Here is a 21,590-nt window from a genome sequence, read left to right as displayed (position 1 = left end):
AGTTTTGTGCATATGCAACAATTATTGCGAGGGTGACTATGTTCCCCTCAATGATCACCTCCCTTTGTGAGTCTCACGTTCATGTAATGTGTATCTGAGTCATGATAGTTACTCAACACTTGTGTTATGTCAGGGGGATGTGTCAAACTCTTTAATGGAAATGTTTGCAAAATGTGTTAGTAACCTGTAGCCCTTACAAGACAACATGGAGTTTGATGTTCTCAATGACCTTGGAGGGTTGGCTGTAATTGTTTCTCAAAATAGGATGGTCATCTTCATTGGTAGCGCCAAAGCACAAGATCTGCAACCATGATGGTGTCTCCAACCATACACGTATCTCAGTAGACCACTAAAAGTTTCTCATTAAGGTGGCGATGACTGCAACAAGTCCTGTGATACAGCAATTGCGCTGTTGTGCCAACCTTTACTTCCCAGACTGCATGGATACAGGGTTCACCGCCAACCTGTCCAAAGATTAGGGCCTAGTGAATCATGAGGGCTGAAGGTGCAAATCTGAATGCTGAACTTGCTCACAATGTTACTGGTTGTAAAGGCCTTTAAGTGCACTGGCTTGGCATTAAGGGACAGAAGGAATGTGGCCACGTCCTGTTGCCTATACCTTACATGACCTGGAATCTTGTGTCTATCAGTGCGGCACGGGCAATCTTCTGCATTGTGCTTCTTCAATGGCATTGTCACGTGGAAGCTGACCCTCACCTCCCTCTTCAGGTTCCTGTCCTTCCTGCTCTTCATCATCCAAGTAGCTCTCAACCTCTCCCATGTCTCCCTATGGCAAGGGATCCCCCCAATTGAAGCGCCAGGTTGTGAGGGTGCAGTAGACCACAATGATGCAGGTCATCCTCTGTGGAGAGTACTGCAGAGCCCCACCTGAACGGTCCAAACATCAGAAGCGCATCTTCAGGATGCCAATGGTCTGCTCTATGATGGATCATGTCGACCTATGAGCCACATTGTATCTCTCCTCAGAAGCACTCTGAGGATGATGCATGGGTGTCATGAGCCATCATTTGAGTGAGCACACCTTATCCCCACGCAGAGCCCTGTAATCGCTGAGGCCCTTCAAATATGTGAGCCATGGGAACTCCCTGGGTACCTGGCACAAACTTACATGATGTGCTTCTGATGATGGCACACCAGTTGAACATTCAGGGGGTGGAAAACCCTTTCCTGATAATGAACATCAGGGGCTGCTGCCATGGGGATCTCAAAGTGGCATGTGTGCAATCTGTAGTCTAGGGAAGCCTGAGAAAACTGCAAACCCCAGAAATCTAGCAGCCTGGCTTCATTAAGTGGGAACTTCACATAATGATGAGCCTTACTGTGGAGGCATCTGTCACCTTCTTGATGCATTTACGTGCTGAGGACTGAGATGCTGCATATTTCTCCTCTAGATTCCTGGAATGATCCACAGGCAAAAAAACACTGAGCATGGTGGTGACCTTCAGGGGCATTGGCAGGGGATGACCTCCCAGTCCATGGGGCATTAGAGCCACCCACAGAATGTGGCAGATATGATCCACCATATCTCTTGACAAGTGCAAACGTTTGTGGCATTGTCTTTCACTCATCTCCAGATAGGAAAGTCTTCTCCTGTAGAACCTTGGTCATGTGAGTCACCTCCATAGGATGGGTCTAACCTCCTCATCCTCTGGGTGTTGCTGGGGCTCCCCTGGAACATGGATCTCAGGCTGGGCCTCCTCTCAAAGCTGCACTAGGCAGGACCAGGCGCTTCTCCTTCTCAATCAGATTACTGCCACCAAGAAGGCAGCATTGAACACGGGCTCCATTATTCAATCCTCCTTCTCCGTGTGGACTGATGGATGCAACAGATTAACAAACACTGGGCAAATAGAAAGCCACTGTCATGCCCTTTGCTACTTGCTTGTCACGGATACAGCCTTGCAGCTGAGGTGCAAACTCACAGATCTAGGTGACCAAGGTGCCAACCCTGATACTGGACATCTCAATCCCACAGAGGTTAGAAGAGGTTAGGACACATTCATGAAATGTGCCACCTTCCCAAAGACACCCCTGTAATCTCTGATCTGGTTTACTGATCAAGCTCAACTTCAGCAATGACTGGATGGCCTTTGGCACATTATCCATGCCAATTGGAGGAAGCACATTAGAGGCTTTCTTTGATGACCTGGCAGATATGCAGCAGCTGTGCTTCCTTAACAGTTGCCTGCATTTTCCCTTCTCACACTGTTAATGCTCAAATTGTGTAACTGTGTTGTGAAGCCAGTGACTCCTGCAGTCTCTTGTTGAAGTGCACCAAAAGGCAGTGGCTCCAATGGACCTTCTCAAGGAAGTTTTCCTCTTTACTCTCAGCTCTGGCTCTATTTCAATGTTGTGACTCTAAGCAGTTTGAGGGTGCCCCCTGAAATAGCTCCTGAGTCCAGCCGTGGGCTCTTCCTACACTGCCTCAGACCTGTCCCACGTAGCTTCTTTTCCAGTTTTGATTTTAAACTGCATACCAACTTCGGTGTTTCACAATGGTAGTGCTGCATTTTTACTTTGAGACCAGCTTTGGCCCTTCCCCTGTCAGTGTTCAGGTCCCTTTAATCTTCCTGGAACCTCACAATGAGCAGATAGAGCTCCCTCCAGTTATTCTCCAACTGCCCCAAGTAACCCTGGATCCTATTGCCACTGTGGTGAACATTCCAGCCCTCCCCCCAAACCCATCACTGCTAATGTCCTCAGGCCCCATGTGGACCTCACCCAACCCATCTCGAAGTTATGTGCACAGCACCACCCCCCCCCCACCGCCCCCCCACACAGGAGAGCTTCGAATACTCCAACCTTTATTATGTTATCCCCATTTACAGGCTGCAGGTGCCTCCCCTAACCATGTCCATCCGATCTGCAACCCAGTACCAAGCCAGACAAGCCCATCACCACCATTAGACAATGACCACGCCCTGGACACCAAGCTGTGCCTTATCCTAATTGAACACACCAGCCTTGCCCCTCCCTGGAGTGGGACTACAATATACGTGCCATGCATAGCCCTGTAGCATGGTCTGCAAAGCCTCAGTTCTGCCTTTAATCTCTCACCGACTGAGGTCCACAAAGCCATAAGACTGCCTTTAATCTCTCACTCTGACCTTTTGGCCCCAGACCAGGGACAATGAGTGTCTTTCAACGAGCTATCATATTCCTTCATGACTGATCACAACACAGTCTCCCTTCCCCTGCCACCCCTCCATGAGTGTCTGTGCAACCCGTCCCCATGTGCAAGCCTTCCTTTCCTGTTCCCCCCCCCTCAATGAGTCTCTGTGCAACCCATCTCTTGTGTGCCAAACTAACACAAACACACACCCACCCCCCCTCAATTCTGGAGTCTGCATGCATCCCGTCTCATATATATAATTCGATTCCCAACCACCCTTTTCTGTGGCTGTGTTCCAATCTTCCATGTCAGGCTACAGCTTCCCCACCCTTGATCTCCTCTCTGCCCACCATCATTTCCCCCCACCTCTCCAACCCAACCATGCCCCATTGTCCCCCATGTGTCTGTCATCCTTCAAAAGGGTCATGAGGACTCAAAACATCAACTCTTTTCTTCTCCACCAATGCTGCCAGACCTGCTGAGTTTTTCCAGGTAATTCTGACTTACACAGAGCAATGACTGCAGGGATGGCAGTATGTGTGGAGCTGTGCTTTAGCAGAGAAGGTTTGAAGAGAAAGTTGGAGGGAAAATGTCACAGTGCAAAACTACAGTCATCGTTTTGGAGTAATTGAGATGTTTTACCTTTTGTAGTACCGAAAGTTGCCTCTTAAAAAAAACAGGGAGAATGTTTCTTCTTCTTGTGGGGGCAAAGGTTTAAAGGGGATATCAGTGCCATGACATTCCTTTGACTGATGCAGACCGAAGTCCTGACTGACAGTTATTTTCCAGGGCAGCATAGCAGCAATCAGTGCTCTGAGAGGTTTCCCATGTGAAGTGTTTGTCAGAGTGGTCAATGTGTCAGTGATCCCCAGAGTGCAGCGCCTGGCCTGTGGAAGAGGACTGATGCTGGGAAGTGATAACTTCCAAACTGTTGTCACATCCCAACAATGATTAGATTCCCTTGCCTTAGATTATCATACAAACACTGTAGTAGTCAAGAGTGCATGAAGTAAGTTTGAGCAGAATGACAGTGTACAATCAGATCCCCAGGAGCTCTCTGAATTCCTTATGATTGAGTTTTATTTAAATACTCCATTTATTTGGAACCTTTTGAACTTTATCAAGGGTCACTTTGGACACAACTATGTTGTGCAAGAAGTCATGACACTCTTAAATCATTTAACTCAAGTGGAAGGAACAGCATGTTTTGTTACAATTCCACATAGACCTAATCTGAAGCCATAAATTACCAAAAGTATTACCTTTTAAAAATGCTCCAAGTTCATTCTAGTTTCTTTAAGCATTCAGTTAGAACTTGAAGATCACTTTTAAAGAGCTGTGAGTGTCAGTGATTCATTCATTGCTTTAATTCACTGAACTTTATGACCATGTGGAGAAATATAAATAAGGTTTTATGCCTAAATCAATTGAATTTGTCTTACTTAGTGGGAGCTACAGCATTCTATTGATTTATTAAGTATTTGACCAAAATGAATACAGCAAAATACTACTTTAAAAAAAAGGTTACTATTTCCTCTCTGCCTCTCTTTTCCATCTGTAGCATACACCTACCATAGCTGAGCAGAGCAGTGGAGTCCAGAAATTAAGCAATCCTTTTAATAAGAGGAGGGTGAACAGTAGGAGGGTATGGGGTAGTGTCAGGATTTGGAGCCAGGATAGGGTACTCTAGAGTTCCTCCCTTCCTGAAATACATCATGAAATCCTGTGGAGGTGGGGTGGACAGAAGCCATGCCTGCCGTGAAAGTGGCGATCTCTGCCAATGATGGGATTCTAAGGCCGTAACCTGTTCTGTCAGAAATGACATAATTCATGGTAATGTTCACCTAACTTAACCTCAAACCTGCAAGAAAACGCCTAGGTTCTTTGCATGACTTGCTAACCCACAAGTTGTCTGACATTGCAGATCCTGAGTGTCAACAACTATTACTTAACAAAATAAAAGACCCTGAGGCGCTTCTCAGGAACATTATAAAACAAAGTATGATACTGGGCCACACAAGGAGACTTTAAGTCAGATAATCCAAGGCTTGGTCAGAAACTTTGTTGATAGCTCAACTACATGATAACTTTTTTTTGTATAGTTCTGCAGAGAAAATACTCGATGAATGGTTTTGAGTAGTTTGATCTATTTCCTCCTGGCTATCTGTTATGGAATCCTTACTTTAGGGTTTATTGCAGCCATTCCCTTCGATGTTCTTATGCAGGCAGAACAAGAGCAGAATGAAGAGAAAATTAGTGAAGCGTGCAGAATAAGGTGACACCAAAAAAGAAGGAAGAAGTATTGTTCCATTAGAGTTTGCAGACCAAACTGCACCTTTCCAGATGTATTAGAAAAGATCTACTTAAGGAAGCAACAGTTCAGTAAGAGTGGTTGAAGGAACTCTATGATCTGTTGCAACTAAATATCCTCTCAAGCACAAAAGCAAACAATGAACATGTTTCTGAACAATGGGCTTCACACTTCAAAACGCTTTTACTGCACATTTCAATATTTACAACAAATGATTCCTTTTCAAAAGCTCATTTTAATGTTTACAATAAATGTTTCCTTACTCATTGTGTATCCCTGGTGCTTTATGTTGTTCCTTATTCTACACTATTCTATCTTGGCATTACCTAATGGGCAGTGTTGTTTGGCTATGTTGTGATATCATAAGGGAAATTAAGGTGTCCTTGATCACGAGGCTTCTAATCACAGGAGGATTCACCAGCTAGCTGTGTTGCATTTTTATAGAAAGCCAGCATCTGAATCCCTCCACTTCTTTTTATTCATTCATGGGATGTGGGCTTCTATTGCCTATCCCTAGTTGCCCTTGAGAAGGTAGTGGTGAGCTGCCTTCTTGATCAACTGCAGTCCATGTGCTGTAGGTACACCCACAGTGCTAAGTGTACAAGTAGCTGAGAGTGCTGACTGGAAAGTTCACACAAGCTGTCATCAGGAGTATGGGCAGTTTCACTGGGGCAGAGTCTTAACACAGCATTTCTGCTGGTTCCTGGATTTGCCTACCATTAACTGATACGTAGACAGAGCTGATTATTGCATTTAGACTGTGAAAATTCTGAAAGATGGCAACCACTTACTCCAGATTATATTATATCATTTTGAATCCATCCCAGATATTAACAGAGAGGAGAGAATGGCATTGTTCTCTAACATGACCCCTGCTACCTTTCTAAGATCCTCTGAGGTGATCCTTAGAGCCTTCACATAGGTACAATGTTCAATGAGTATCCTTCTTTTCGGTCTAGGGTCTCTGAAATCTGAATCCTGAGCTTTTAGGATCAGTAGTTAACCTCTGCAGAGACTCCAATAAAAACTATCAGACACTTCTGTCACCCCTGATTTAAAAATAGGAACATAGGACCATAGGACATGGAGCAGGAACAGGTCATTCAGCCTTTCGAGCCTGTTCAACCAAACGTTAAGATCATGGTTGATCTGCTTGTGGTCTCAACTCCACTTTCCTGTCTGCACCCCCATAACCCCTGACTCCCTTGTCAATCAAAAATCTAACTCAGCCTTGAAAAAATTCAATGTCCCAGTCTCCACTGCTTTCTGGGGAAGAGAATTCCACATACTAAAGACCCCCGAGAGAAAAAAAATCTCCTCATCTCGATCTTAAAAGGGACATCTCTTGCTCTTAAACTGTGCCCCCTAGTTTTAGTCGCCCTTTTTTCCCCACCATCTTTGTGCTCTGAGACTCACCCAATGACAAACCATCATCAGAACTATTGCACCATTGCATTGCAATAGATTTTGCTAAAACAAAAACAGAATTACCTGGAAAAACTCAGCAGGTCTGGCAGCATCAGCGGAGAAGAAAAGAGTTGACGTTTCGAGTCCTCATGGCCCTTCAACAGGACTGAGTGAATGTTAGAAGAGGGGTGAGATATAAACTGGTTTAAGGTGGGGGGGAGAGAGAAGTTGGGGGGGGGGCGGCACTGTGGTGTGGTTGTAGGGACAAGCAAGCAGTGATAGGAGCAGATAATTAAAAGATGTCACAGACAATGGAACAAAGAAGTGTTGATGGTGGTGATATTATCTAAACGAATGTGCTAATTAAGAATGGATGGCAGGGCACTCAAGGTATAGCTCTAGTGGGCGTGGGGTGGAAAGACTAGCCCAGCATACAAGATTTAAAAATAATGGAAATAGGTGGGAAAAGAAAAATCTATATAAATTATTGGAAAAAACAAAAGGAAGGGGGAAGAAATGGAAAGGGGGTGGGGATGGAGGAGGGAGTTCAAGATCTAAAGTTGTTGAATTCAATATTCAATCCGGAAGGCTGTAGAGTGCCTAGTCAGAAGATGAGGTGCTGTTCCTCCAGTTTGCGTTGGGCTTCACTGGAACAATGCAGCAAGCCAAGGACAGACATGTGGGCAAGAGAGCAGGGTGGAGTGTTAAAATGGCAAGCAATGGGGAGGTTTGGGTCATTCTTGCGGACAGACCGCACTAGGCACTTTACAGCCTTCCAGACTGAATATTGAATTCAACAACTTTAGGTCTTGAGCTTCTTGCTCCATCCCCACTCCCTTTCTGTTTCTTCCCCCTTCCTTTCGTTTTTTACCAATAATTTATATAGATTTTTCTTTTCCCACCTATTTCCATTATTTTTAAATCTCTTATGCCCCCCCACCCCCGCTAGAGCTATACCTTGAGTGCCCTACCATCCATTCTTAATTAGCACATTCGTTTAGATAATATCACCACCATCAACACTTTTTTGTTCCATTGTCTGTGACATCTGTTGATTATCTGCTCCTATCAACGCTTGCTTGTCCCTACAACCACACCACAGCACCCCCCCTCCCAACTTCTCTTCACCCCACCACGCCCCCCCCCCACCCCACCTTAAACCAGCTTATATTTCACCCCTCTCCTTGTAAAGAAAAATCAGTTCTGTTGAAGGGTCATGAGGACTCAAAACGTCAACTCTTCTCCACCGATGCTGCCAGACCTGCTGAGTTTTTCCACGTAATTCTGTTTTTTTTTAAGATAAAGATAGTACTTGATTAAAGATAATAATATTGACAAAAAGAGTAGTAAATGTAAGGATTAGGAGGCTTTTAGAATTCAGCAAGATTGACCAAGAAATTGGTGAAAAAATACAAAATAGATATAGAGTAAACTAACAAGAGACATAAAAGCATTGTAAGAGCTGCTAGAGGTTTATAAAAATGAAGAGATTAGCTCAAGGTAAATTACCTTAGGGACAAAAACAGGAGAAATTAGAATGGGAAATATGGAAATGGCAGAGACGTTAAACAAATACTCTGTATCTACTTTCACAGTAGAAGATACAGAACACATTCCAGGGATAGCAGAAAAGCAAGTTGGAAATGAGGGACTTAAAGAAATTAGCACTGACGAAATTAATGGGACTAAAAGTCAATAAATGCCCTTGGTGGGAAAAATAGAAATGCAGAATGTTTTTTCGTAAGTGACGAATGTCTGAGAAATGTAGGAAACTCAGAAGGACCTGGCTGTCCTTGTACACAAATCACTAAAAGTTAACATGCAGGTACAACCAGCAATTAGGAAAACAAATGGTATGTTAGTTATTATTACCAATGGATTGGAGCATAAGTAAAGAAATCTTATTGCAGAGCATAGTGGGACAATGCCTGAAGCACTGTATGCAATTTTGGTCTCTCAGCTACAGGGGAATGCAACAAAGGTTCACTCGACTGATTCCTGAGATGAGGGGATTGATCTCTAAGGAGAAATTTAACTAGGCTATGGAGTAAACCTATATTCCCTAACATTCAGGAGAATGAAATGGAGTTGGAGGATGTTTCCCCTGTTTGGGGAGTCTAAAGCCAGGGGTCACAGTCTCAGATTAAGTGGTCAGCCATTTAGGAATGAGATGAGGAGAAATTTCTTCACTGAAGGTTCTGAATCTTCAGAAATCTCAACACCTGAGAGCTATGGATGATCAGCTTTATATTCATGATAGCAATCAATAGATTTGTTTTAGATACTAAGGGAATCAAGGGTTATGGAGATTGTGTGGAAAAGTGGAGTTGAGGTAGAAGATAAAACATGATCTTATTGAATGGCAGAGCAGGATCGAAGGGCTGAATGGCCTATGTCTGCATTTCATACATTCTTATGTTCTTTTTTCATGGAGGATAAAAGAAAATAGTATCTTAATTTTTTGTTGCCAGTGCGGTGAAGCATCTTCTTCAGAATTTAGTCCCCTGTCCTCCCACCAATTATCTTCACAGATGGGCTAGGATCTGCATAGCTGAAATGCTGGGATTTGGGGGTCCTGCTGTGTGTCATTCCAAGAGGGATGGTTAATCTGAATATTGACAGTTCTACAGTTTCAGATAATGCTGGATGAGTAACATTTCACCCATTAAACACAGCGAGGGCTGATACTGTGAATGTAACTAACGTTTAGTATAGTTCACTTTTTAAAAAAATCAAATATACACTGTATTCAGGGAAGAGTTGTAGGTCACATATAATTTATCTTTTCTGTTCTGGTCAGGTCATTAAATTTCTTTTGGCACTGCAAAGGATTCTTCATTGTCACCGGTGCCAATGGAATCTCCCACCACATAGTCTTGAACTCCCTGAAAATACTTGAACAAGCATGAACAACAAATGAAAGCCGGCTCTGATTTGATAAGAGCAAATTGTGTATGACTAGCTTGATTGAATTGACAGAAAGGGAGGTATAGGCCAAGATTTTCAGTTCAGTGTGCGGGGCCGGGCCCTGCACGCTGATGCGTAAAATGACACGTGGTGACGTTGGGCGTGCGTCCCAATATCACTGCGTGTCATTCTGACCTTTCATTTGGCGGGCGCACACCGGAGTCAACTGTGCACCTGCCCAACTGTCAAAGGCCTGTTAAGTCCATTAATAAACCAATTAAGCAATTTGACAGGGCTGCAAAGGATTCTTCATTGTCACCGGTGCCAATGCAATCTCCTACCACATAGTCTTGAATTCCCTGAAAATACTTGAACAAGCATGAACAACAAATGAAAGCCGGCTCTGATTTGGACAGGAGAAGAGCCCAGGCGGCCTTCACATTTTTCATGAAACCTCATCCACGGGCAGGATACAGTTTCATGAAGGGTTTATTAAATTAATAAATAGTTATTAAGCATTTAATAAACATGTCCCAGCATGAGGGGACAAGTGCAAATTACTTTTAACTTATTTTATTTTAAATTTTGAAACTGAAACTTAATCGCCCTGAGGCAGCTCCATGCCTTAGAACAGGATTTCCCAGTCAGCAAGCAGGGGACAGGGCCCACTCGCTGACGTGTAAAATGACGTGGGATAACGTCGGGCAGAACTCCCGACATCACCCCTATTGAGGCCATTGACAAAGTAATTAAAGTAATTAGTGGACCTGGCCGTCCAACCTTAAGGTTGGCGGGCATGCCGGGAGTCCTGGCGGACATTAGAAAAAGCATGAAGCCTCATCCACGGGTGGGATGAGGTTTCATGTAGATTTTTTTAAATTTAGTAATTGTGTAACTAAAAGTGATGGACATGTCCCAACTCATGTGACAGTGCCACATGAGGAGACGTGTCAGGGAAATCTTTTTTTTTCTGTTTTTAACATTTTTTATTGAGGAGCTGATCTCCCTGAGGCAATCGGAGGCGCGCCTGCTCCTGAACTTCCCCTCACAACAGGGGAAAAATTCTGCCCTTAATCTCCCTGAGGCAGCTCCTCCCCCCACTCATGCAGGTAGCACTGAATGCTACCGGGCACACGTCATACTGGGTGGGCATTAATTGGCCCGCCCACATAAAATGGTGGCATACAGTCGATTGCAGGCGGCGATCAGCTCTGCGCACGCCCGCACCCGCTCCTGACCGGCCCTCCTGACAGGGAGAAAATTCTCCCCAAAGTGTGGTAATACTAGGTCTTTAGAGCCCTAGTACTAGGACCACTGCACTTGGGGATAAACGGTACGATTTCAAAACTTTAAGATAATATGAAACTTGGAAGTGTAGTAAACAGTGAGGAAAGTAGCAATAGACTTCAAGGGGAACGTGGACATGCTGGGGAAATAAGCAAACAGATTGCAGATGAAATTCAACACAGCAAAGTGTAAGGTGATATCTCACACTTGGTAGGAAGAATGAGGAGAGACCACATATACAAAATGGTGCAATTTTAAAGAGGGTACAAAAACAGAGAGATGGGGAGATATTTTGTACACAGGTGCTTGAAGGTGGCAGACCAGGTTAATGAAGCAGCTATTAAGGAATGTGGGATCCTGGGCTTTACAAGTAGAAGCATTGAGTAGAAAAGCCAGGAAGTTATGCAAAACCTGAATGAAATAATAGTTCACCCAGCTACAGTATCTTATCTAGTTCTGGGCACTACACTTTAAGATGGACATAAAGGCTCTGGAGAGGGTGCAGAAGAGATTTATGAGAATGGTTCCAGGGATAAAGGATTACAATTATGCAGATAGACTGGAGAAGTTGGTGTCATTCTCCTTAGAATAGAGAAGTCCGATATTTGATCAGCACGTTTAAAATCATAAAGGGTTTAGATAGAGTAAATAAAGCGAAACTTTTCCCAATCGCTGAAGGGTTGATAATGGAAGGGCACAGATTTAAGGTAATTTGCAAAAGAACCAAAGGTAACTTGAGGAAAAACATTTTTATGCAATGATTAATGGTTAAGATGTAGAATACGCTACCTGATTGGTGGAATTGGATAAATAATTGAAGGGGAGAAAATTAAATGATATGGGGAAAGAGCGAGGAAGTGGGACCAGCTGGGTCACTGTTCAAAAGATCCAGAGCGGACTCAATGGGCCAAATGACATCCTTCTGCATTGGGTTATTGTACAACAATTCTACACCTCCTGCCGCTGACACTGAACTGTTGGTCCTCTATCTTCTAATCCCTGCCAATGAAATATCACCTTCAGACTCCCTGAAGTCAAAATCACTTTTCTTATCCACAATGACTATTCCCAGCAGTCTTCCTCCCCAGTTGCGTTGCGATTGTCTCTTTAAAAGCAACAGGATTCATATCCTTTGCGGTGCCCATCTCTGCCTTTCCCAAACTTATTTTCTGCTTCCAGCCCTGTGTTCCAACCATTCGGGTCACATTTCTGATTCAACTTCTATTTCCCAATGTATTTTCCATTTTGCATTACCACCCAGTATAATTCTGGCATTGCCATTGGACACCTCACACCCCAGAATACTTGCTCCTGAGAATTCTGGTGGCCATTGCTGAAGTTCTCCCCTAGCGTACTTACTTTGCTGGAATTTCCAAGGTAGGATTTCTGCTAGTGGAATGCTATAGTCAATGATTAGGAGGTGCCAATGGGCAGCGCACATGGTGACTGGCAACCTGATGTTAGCTGTCTCTAAATGGGAAAATTATTGATTTCTGCTTAACATCGCCAATTAAAGCACTGCCAGTGCTTTTCCTACCACTTCTTAGGAAAAAAAGAAAGACCTGCCTTTACACAGCACTTCTCACAACCTCACCACCTGTCAAAGTATTTTATAACCAATGAATTCCTTTGAAATGCAGGGTAGGATATTCCAGCCCTGGTGCAGTGGGCCATTCAACCTTCCATTCACTTTGGCAGGACTGGAAGATCTCGGTGGCGGGAGGGGCCAGAAAATTCTGGCCATAGTCACTGTTGTAATGTAGGAAACATGGCAGCCAATTTGCACACAGCAAGCTCCCAGAAACAGCAATGTGATTCTGACCTGCTAATCTGTTACTATGAAGCAAGATAAATATTGGCCATGACACTGGTGATAACTCTGCTGCACTTCTTTGAAATAATCCAATTTTTTATGACCACCTGAGAGAGCATGGGGCATTAATTTTAACAGCTCATCCAAAAGATGGCACCTCCAGTAATGCAGCGGTCCCTCAGTACCACGCCAAATGGTTAGCCTGGATTTTAGTGCTCTAGTCTCTGGAGTGGGACTTAAACCTATAACCTTCTGACTCAGATTCAAGGGCTAGGATTTTTCCCACGTCGGGCGGGCTCAGTGGGAGCGGTAGGAGCAGTCGGGAAGCCAACTGCCACCTGCAATCGGGGCCGGACTGCAAGTTCAAGCTGGCAGGCCAATTAAGGAGGGGAGGAGGGTGAGAGCGAAGCTCGCACATGTATGCAGGTGCACGCTGGGAAAACTCTGAGGCATAGAGCTGCATAGAGATGAAGAGTCTTGAGAATTAAAAATAAAAGATTTTTAAAATGTTAAAAAAAAACATGTCCCCTCATGTGACTACGAGCAGGGCCATGTTAGATATTAAGACTAAATTTTAAAATTTTTTTTTAATGACGGATTGAAACCTCATCCCACCCATGGATGAGGTTTTGCAAAAAATCCACAGGCCGCTTGGCCTTTTCGCCTGCCCACCAACCGTAAGGTTGGACAGGCAGCGAAAAATTTAATTCAATTAGATGTTCAATGGCCTTTTAATTGTCAGCGTGCGCGCAGGAGATGGCAACCCGCCCACCGACCAAAATATTGCGCGAGTGCACGATGACGTCAGGACACTTGCCCGACGTCATCGCGCGTCATTTTACGCTCAAGTGAGTCGGACATGCACCCAACCGCTCAACGAAAAATCCTGCCCAAAAGTGCTACCAACTGAGTGGGCTGATACTAATTCCATACCACACAAACATGATAGGGAAACAAGGTTTTCACAAGAAAGCAAATAACATGAGGTATTTGAATAAACAAAAGAAACACGGTGCACTTTAATATATTAAAAATAGTCTTCTGAGCATTTTCTATAGTATTAAAATGAATTGTAGAATAAAGGTTGTTCATAAAGATATCGGCTTGAATCTTCCGAACAGCGGCAATGCTGTGAAGATTTTCCCCACCTGACTCTAATGTGCATTTCTACCAGGATCTTCCAATGTGCCTATCAAAGAAATGTGCAGGGCAACATCCGCTAAGGAACTCCATTGGAGTGGAGTAGTTGGGGGATGAGAGGACATGCCCCTTTTCACGGCTCTAACTGCCATATTCTGGTAAGAATTTAGAGGTCCAGTCTTTTAGTGAGTGTTAGTGAATGAATGGGTGAATGGATGACTGGGTGAGTGAGCAAATGGGTAGGTGAGTGAGGCTCATAGGTGGGTGAGGTGTATAGATGGGTAGATGGGTGAGGTGGTAGGTAAGTAGGCGGCTGAGTGAGTGAGGTGGGTAGTTGGGTCACAGGGTAATCAGGTGGCTGGCTCTGGTTGTGTGCATAGTCAGGTTGGGGGGTAGTCAGGTTGGGAGGTAGTCAGGTCTGATCAGGGGCTTAGTCAGGTCAGGTCGAGGGGTCATCAGGTGGCTTTGGCTAGGGGGTAATTGGCTGATCAGGGCTAGTCAAGCTGGGTTGGATCGTAGTCGGCTGGACGGGGGAAGTTGAATGAAGCTGGAGTGGTAGTCGGGTGGTCGGAGGGGTAGATGGGTCCAATTGGGGGGGTGGTCAGTCGAGTTGTGGGTGTGGTTGGGTGGTCAGAGGATAATCTGGTCAGGTCAAGAGGATAGTCAGGCAGTGGGTGGAGGAGGTAGTAGTATCTGGTCAGGAGGTAGTTGGGTGGTTGGGGAAAGTAGGGTGGTTAGAGAGTTAGTCAGGGTTGAAAGGAGAGGTGATTGGGTGGGGGCAGTAGGGGTAGTCAGTTGTGGAATTACCCAAGTTTTAGACCATGGCTAGAATTTTCCCATTGGCGATTTGGGGGCTAGGCCCACTCACCAACGGGAAAATGATGCGGAACGACGTTGGGAGGAACGCCTGACGTCATCCCGATCCCTTTAAATGTTTAGGAAGGCAGGCGGACAGCAAAATCAGCTGTCCACCCGCCGACCTGTCAATGGCCAATTAAGGCCATTGACAGGCTAATTAACATCATTAAAGACCTGCCCATCCAACCTTAAGTCTGGCAGGCAGGCCAGGAGCCCCAGCTGGCTCATCCACTAGCTTGATGAGGTTTCATGTCCGTTTTTAAAAAGTTTAATAAAGTGTATGTTGTTTTTATTAACATGTCCTATCTCGTGTGACATTGTCACATGAGGGGGACATGTTTATAATATTATTTTTCTATTTTTTAACTTTCGTGCACTGTCACTAATCTCCCTGAGACAGCACTTAGTCTCAGGAAGCAGTGCGCTCTTTTGTGCACTTGCATGAAAGAGCACACTTTGACAGATGGGGAATCCCTCCCCCTCTCCCCTGCCCCCACCCCCCGCACAGGAAGCACATAGCTTAATTGGCCCGCCCACTCAAAATGGCGGCGGTGCCTGTTTCAGCGGTGGGGATCAGCAGTCTGCACACAGCTGAGCCGGTGGGGCCCACACCCCACCGAGGGCAAAATTCTGCTCCATGTTTTAAACTGTCTAACAATTCTGAGAGCTCTACCACCTAGAAGGATGAGGGCAACAGATGTGAGGGAACATCACCACCTTTAAGTTACCCTCCAAGCCACACTCCATCCTGACTTGGAAATATATCGCTGTTCCTTCACTGTCACTGGGTAAGAATCCTGGAACCCCCTCTCTAACAGCACTGTGGGTGTACCTAAAACACATGGACTGCAGCAGTTTGAGAAAGCGGCTCACCATCACCTTCTCAAGGGCAATTAACAATGGGCAATAAAAGTGCTGGCCTAGACAGCAATGGTCACCTCCTGTGAAATAACTTTTTTAAAACCCAGGGAAGTACCATGGATCTATCCCGAGTCTCTGAATCTAGATCAGAGTCAGAGACATATCCGCAGCGTCCCTAGCAATAGTGAATTGCCTATCAGAAATTTAAATTTCACGGGCAACTCCCATGTAAATCCAGCAATCAGAGACCAGGAGATATGGGACGTTGTCTTTTGCAAAGGAAACTGTGAATGTCCAGTGGATCTCTGGGTTGACTGGGGGAGAAGGAATTCCACAGCAAATAAATGTAGGTGATGAAAAAGCGAAAGGAATAGCATAAAAATTAAGAGAAGCAATAGAGTTATATTAGCAGCATATTCTGATCAAAGGAGAGTCAAAAACTCACTGAGCATTGAGGACCAAGAGATAATCAATGCCATAACATAAATAAGAGAGTAGACTACTTGAGCCATTATGTCTGCTTCTTTCACTGATCAAGTATGATTTACTCTTCCGGAGCAAATTTGTGCCTTTCATACATCAAGTATCCCTTGAAGAGACCCAGTTCTTTAGATTCACAAGAATCCTGCAGTGGATAATTGTTGGTAACATGCCAGGAATGGAATCTGTTCTTGGGTAAAACACACCAGTTTAAAGGGAAAGAATACTTTTTCCCAGACAGGACTATTTTCCAAAGTCTGGTGTCCAGGTGGACCACAATAGCCATCACATGACTGGAATATATGTACAAGTACTTAGAAAACAATTTTGTTTAATATGTAATTATCTTTAACCAAAATAACCACAGGGAACAGTGGGTTTACATTAATTTACATTGCACAGCATTCAACAGTTAGATTAAATGCTATTCCCCTGCCAATATTAGCAAACAAAAGATTGCTGTTTTATTATTTAGGTTTGAATAAACAGAACAGTACGCCTAAACTGTGGTCTGCACTATGCTTTTTTTAAAAAAGCACATATTGTGCCTCAGTGTGAGACGTGCTTCAGTAAATGGGCACTCAAGTGTGGGCAAATAAAATTGGACTGAGCAGTGAACGTGTGGTCTCCTCCGTTCCACACACAGCTGAAACTTAAGCTACCTCCAAGTCCCCTCACAAGTAAACAAAAGCTAGGATACAGTCACAATAAATGTCTCAGCAAAATAAAACAAAATCATGCATGGATCCAACAGCTCCACACACGATCACCGACACGTCTGAGGCATTGTACTTTCCATTCAGGCACCGTCTGTGAAATAAAAGACAGTCTCCCTCTGTGTAGATTGTGGCTGAATATTGTGGAAACAGTGGTTTAACAGTGGAGCAGGCGCAGGGTCACCAGCAGATCACTAACAACCGTGTCAGCCTGCAGTGTTTTTTTGACTGATATGTCTGGAGATTTTCCAGTCCTTTACCACGGGATCTTTACTCAAGTCTCATACCCATGCCAAGCAGGAGGTCATAGGAAGGAAAAGGGCAACAGAAGGCCAACAGAGATCATTTGTTTCTCATCTTTTCTTCCAGTTAGCTGTATCTTATCATTTCCTGTAGTACTATAACTTACAATCTCATTCTTAACTTTAATAAAATATGATAACAAAAAGATTTGTTCTATTAAAGGTTTTTTTAAAAAATAGTGCAAGCAGTATGACAGCTGTCTGTATCGAAAGGGAACATAAATTACATTAAATGCCTGGAGTTAGATTTTTCAACTGAGGTTTGGAATACCCCTTCTGTTCAATAGAAAGTTAAATTGACTTTTCACCATTCGAATTGGAATGATGAAATGAAAAACAGAAAATGCTGGGAATATACAGCAGCTCAGTTAGTACCTGGAGGAGAAAAGTAAGTCAATTTCTTGAGTGGGGCCATTTATCAGAACTCAGTTGTAATTCAATGTTATCACTAGAAATCGAGTCAAATTTGCAGGCAAGTGCTCGAGAAACAGATTTAGCAAATATCTTTCAGGGGAAAATGCAACACAAACAAGAAGGGACAAAAAGCATCAGCAATGAACAAGCCGAAAAAGAAAACATAAATCAGCAAAAAGAACAGTAGTTGCTCAGGTTTGAGAAGTGGCAATAAATCAAATAATGAAGGTCAAATTATTTGTGATTTTGATAAGCAACTAATTATTGAAATGATTTGACTGTCTTCTGTAAACAGGCCTGCCACTAACTGGATTCTTTATTCATTTTAAATGAATTTTATTACATCTAAGTTGGTGAAGCAACAATGGAAAAATGTTCTGTTGAAAGGTCATGAGGACTCGAAACGTCAACTTTGCTCTTCTCTGCCGATGCTGCCGGACCTGCTGAGCTTTCCCAGGTATTTCTGTTTTTGTTATGGCAAAAATGTATTTCTGCTCGAGTGACAATTTTTTTTTTGTATTCGTTCATGGGATGTGGGCATCTCTGGCTAGGCCGGCATTTATTGCCCATCCCTAATTGCCTAATTGGTAAAATAACATAACAAAGTAGTTTCAATTGGTTTTCTTGGGCTACAAAAAATATTTCAAAAAATGCCCATTAATTATTCAATTTCAGTCGAAAGCTCACTGGAATTTCAATTGGCAGAGGCCCAATTCATTTGAACTGCTGGTACCATTTTCCCATACTCAGTCCCCACCCTAACCCCACTCGAATGATGGACACCATCCATTTCAAAGCCGAATGACTCAGTCATAGGATTGCAAAACTGAAATTTTGAGATATGAACTCGTGCCCATTTGAGTGGGAATTGAACAAAGCACATTATACATCTACTTCATTCATGTTCATTTTTAAACCGTGTCCGGTAAATTTTGACATGGTGATTAATAATTTCATGAAACTCTCTAGTATGCTTTGTGTTGTTAACATGAAGCTTAGAGGCCGATCTTTTGCTTTGTTTGCAAATAGGATAGTTTGATCAGTTGTGTGAAGTTCAGGGTAATTTGAGACAGCAACATAGAATTTCCTGAAACTTATCACACTCTATCTGGAAAAATTAGGACTTCACTCAGTCAAAAAGAAAATACATTTTGAGGCCTAATATGATGTTTGAAATACATTTTAAAAGATAATTAATATATAAGAAATATTTCTATTGGAATTACTATACTTCTTTTATAATGTCAGGGTATCTTTTATGATCCTGGTACTGAACCTGGAGGGTTGTGCTGTCTTGAGTTAGGAACAACTGGGGTGCAGGGAGTTTCCCGCAGCTGGAAATCTTACCAGGGCTGCAGGTAACTCTCACTTTATTGGCAGTAAGAGTATCACAGAAAACAGGTGAATCACAGGTAGCAAGTGCACATCGCCCAATGATGTGTAGTTCACACATAATGCCAATATTCAGCAATGCAACTGCACCTGCTGCTTCTAGAAGTGAGCCAAGGGAGGTTTCCTGAGTTCCCTTGTCATTTTACTGCTCAATTTTAGGATTCCGTTTTGATTTTACATGATTTAATTATTCCTTCACTTGAGTATTTTTATTTACTTTTAGCACATCCATTTCTTGCAGAGCTGCTCCTTTTTGTTTCTGCCTATGCTATTCTTTATTTTTACTTTGGTTCTCCCCAATTTATTTTCCTCTCTCCTATTATTTTATCAGCTATCCGAGATTGGGCCTTGCAATTGTCATGTCTTTGGAACATTTAACCTACTTGCAGGTTTCTGTTTCCTCGATACTGTTAGCTCGTGATGGAGTTTTCTTATCCTAATCTGCAACAGAAACAACTTACATTTATATGGCACCTTCAACATGGCAAACTGTCCCAAAGTGCTTCACAGAAAAGTTATTCAGACAAAATTTGGCACAAACCATTTCAGGAGATCTCAAGAGAGTTGAACAAAATCTTGATCAAGGAGGTAGGTTTTAAGAAGTGTCTCATAGAAACATAGTATAGTTACAGCACAGAAAGAGGCTTTAGGCTTGTCGTGCCCATGCCAACTCTCTGCAAGAGCAACTCAGTCCCACTCCTCTGCCCTTCCCTCGTAGCCCTGCAAATTATTCTCTTCAGGTGGTTATCCAACTCCCTTTTAAAGCCACGATTGAATCTGCCTCCACCACAGTCTCAAGCAGGACATTTCAAATCCTAACCATTTATTGCATAAAAAGGTTTTTCCTCATGTCCCTCGCTAGGTATATAAATAGTAAAAGGGTAGTGATTGGAGGCTAGGGCTGATTAGATACCAAAAAGGAGATTTACACGTGTATCAGAGAGCACAGCTGAGACACTAACTGCCCACTTTGCATCTTTCTTTATTAAGGAAGAAGATGATTTCAAAGTCTGAGTGAAAGAAGAGCTGATTGAGACACTGGATTACTAAAAGGTGACAAAGAAGAGGTATTAGAAAGGCTGGCTGTATTCAAAATTGATAAGTCTCCAGGACTGGATGATGTATCTGAGGATAATGAGAGAAATAAGGATGCAAATTGCGGAGGCCTTGACCATAATTGTCCAATTCCCCATTGACAGAGGGGTGAACAAAGAACAAAGAACAAAGAAAAGTACAGCACAGGAACAGGCCCTTCGGCCCTCCAAGCCTGCGCCGATCATATTGCCCGTCAACTAAAACATTTTGCACTTCTGGGGTCCATATCCCTCTACTCCCATCCTATTCATGTATTTGTCAAGCTGCCTCTTAAACACCACTATCGTACATGCTTCCACCACCTCCTCTGGCAGCAAATTCCAGACACTCACTACCCTCTGCGTAAAAAACTTGCCCTGCACATCACCTTTATAGCTTTCTCCTTTCACCTTAAATCTATGTCCCCTTGTAATTGGCTCTTCCACCCTGGGAAAAAGCTTCTGACTATCTACTCTGACCATGCCTCTCATAATTTTGTGAACTTCTATCAAGTCGCCCCTCAATTTCTGTCGCTCTAGTGAGAACAATCCGAGTTTCTCCAACCTCTCCCCCTAGCTAATAACCTCCAGACCAGGCAGCATCCTGGTAAACCTCCTTTGCACCCTCTCCAATGCCTCCATATCCTTCTGGTAATGTGCTGACCAGAATTGCACGCAATATTCCAAGTGTGGCCTAACCAAGGTTCTATACAGCTGCAGCATGACTTCCCAGCTTTTATACTCAATACCCCTGCCAATGAAGGCAAGCATGCCATATGCCTTCCTGACTACCTTATCCACCTGCGTTGCCACTTTCAGTGACCTGTGGACCTGTACACCCAGATCCCTCCGCCTATCAATGCACTTAAGGGTTCTGCCATTTACTGTGTAAATCCTGCCTGTATTAGACCTTCCAAAATGCATTAACTCGCATTTGTCTGGATTAAACTCCATCTGCCATTTCTCCACCCAAGTCTCCAACCGATCTATATCTCGTTGTATCCTTTGACAATCCTCTTTACTATCTGCAACTCCTCCAACCTTGGTGTCGTCTGCAAACTTACTAATTAGCCCAGTTACATTTTCCTCCAAATCATTTATGTATACCACAAACAGCAAAGGTCCCAGCACTGATCCCTGTGGAACTCCAATAGTCACAGCTCTCCATTCAGAAAAGCACCCTTCCACTGCTACCCCCTGTCTTCTATGACCAAACCAATTCTGTATCCGCCCAGCTCACCTCTGATCCCGTGCAACTTTACCTTCTGTACCAGTCTGCCATGAGGGACCTTGTCAAAGGCCTTACTGAAATCCATGTATATAACATCCACTGCCCTTCCATCGTCGATCATCTTTGTCACTTCCTTGAAAAACTCAATCAAGTTATTGAGACATAACCTCCCCTTCACAAAACCATGCTGTCTCTCACTAATGCGCCCATTTGCTTCCAAATGGTAGTAAATCCTATCACGAAGAATCTTCTCCAATAATTTCCC

Source organism: Carcharodon carcharias, chromosome 5 (assembly GCF_017639515.1).
Source record: "Carcharodon carcharias isolate sCarCar2 chromosome 5, sCarCar2.pri, whole genome shotgun sequence".
Lineage (NCBI taxonomy): Eukaryota > Metazoa > Chordata > Chondrichthyes > Lamniformes > Lamnidae > Carcharodon > Carcharodon carcharias.
This window is presented reverse-complemented; position numbering follows the sequence as displayed.